This window comes from Manis javanica, chromosome 6, assembly GCF_040802235.1.
Source record: "Manis javanica isolate MJ-LG chromosome 6, MJ_LKY, whole genome shotgun sequence".
NCBI classification, from domain to species: Eukaryota; Metazoa; Chordata; class Mammalia; order Pholidota; family Manidae; genus Manis; species Manis javanica.
The window spans coordinates 33,446,048-33,447,733 of NC_133161.1; positions in this window are offsets into that span (position 1 = coordinate 33,446,048).

Sequence of the window (1,686 nt, forward strand, 5' to 3'; positions counted from 1 at the left end):
TTTATCAGTGCACCACTCAACTCTGCAGTCTTATTTCCAGCTGTTGGCTCTCCTGGTACCTTTGAAAAAGGGCACCAATGACCTTTAACAACTACCTAATGACAGCTTTTTTGTTTTGCTCTCCTTGTCACTTTCTGTCTTTGTGTAGCGTTCACCGCCTTTGACAACCAGCTCTTCACTGAAGCTTTCTCTACCCTTGGAGTCTGTGGCAATCAATGTACTTTACTGGTTCTCTTCTTCTTTCTCTAATTTTTTCCTTTTCTGTGTCTCTCATGGGCCCAATTCCCTATGTTTGTGCCCTGAAGTAGGAACACCCCAAAGATCAGTCCTCACCTTTCTCTGGTCTCAATCCATAAGTTCTTGTGGGGTCAGTTCATCCACTTCCACAGTTTCGACTACAGCTTTAATGACTGTAGTTTGATGACTGTAACTACTACCTTTATGAGGATGGTTGTAAATACTCTCTTTATAGGGATGAGAGTCAGCTGTCTGCAGTTCCTCTTTCTCCCTAAGCTCCACGCTAAAAATTTCAACTGTCTCTTAGACAAAGAGAACCTAAGGTCATGCTAAACTCTCAAACCAAACAGGTTCAAAATGTTTGAACATCCATCATCTTTACCTCTGCACATCTGCCTCTCGCTTTACATCTTTCCCTATCTAAACATAACACTGTTCAAGTTTCACGGATGGAGTGTCACCTGCCCTCAGCTCTCCCCCATCTGACAGCCCCAACCCTGCCCGACGGCTCTCTGCGTTCTTGCCCTTCACACTCTGGATATTGCTTCCATGTGAAACATCTATTCTGTGAGCGGTCCCCCATTTCTTGGATTACAGTTAATTTCTACGCACCAAAACATTGTTTCAACCCTTTAAAACATACATTAAATTCTGCTTAGTTTTACAGTTTATTGTGTGCATGGCTTTCTCTTTCACTAAATAGAAAATTCCTTGATGGCCGAGATAATATACTATTTTCCTTTCTGTCCCCCAGCTTGTCTTTTATAGAGTAGGTCTTCAGGGTATTTGTGTTAAACAAAATATTTCATTTTCCACATGCAGTCTTGACCTGTTCTGGCATTCTTATGGAGGCATACGTGAACAGTCAATAGACACTAGAGAACTGAAAACTGTTTACCAAATAAACTGGCCAGGTGGGGTTGAGAGAGTGGTAATTATATATCAGTGCAATTCCTGATACATTGTACATGGCGTATTCTACGGACAATAGTAACTTAGTATTTTATGATATGCTTCATGTTTTGAATTCCAATGGATTGTGGGGGATGGGAGGGGTAGGTGAGAAGAGCAAGATACAATGTTTCTTAGTTTCAGGAAAAGGTCCAGCTGTCCTCAAATTAGTCTTCAAAGCCCATTTACACTATATAACCAGTGTAATTAAAAAATCTTTCTGGAGATATGAATTTACTTCAAGTAGATATAACTCTTGGGAAGGTCTGCCCTCTGTTATCATGTGGAAATAAGTGACAAAGATAAAACTTTGAAAGGAATGTTATAGAAATTTCTTCTCACAGAGGTAAGCAAACTTGAGCAAAGTTCAAAGCAGTTTTGGATGGATTATTCTAATCTAGCTGCATCACAGAGATGGCATCCTAACCCACTGAAGGGGTGGGCTGAATAATCATGGAATACTGTAATCCATGGGGGCTCCCAAAGGCTCTGCTAATG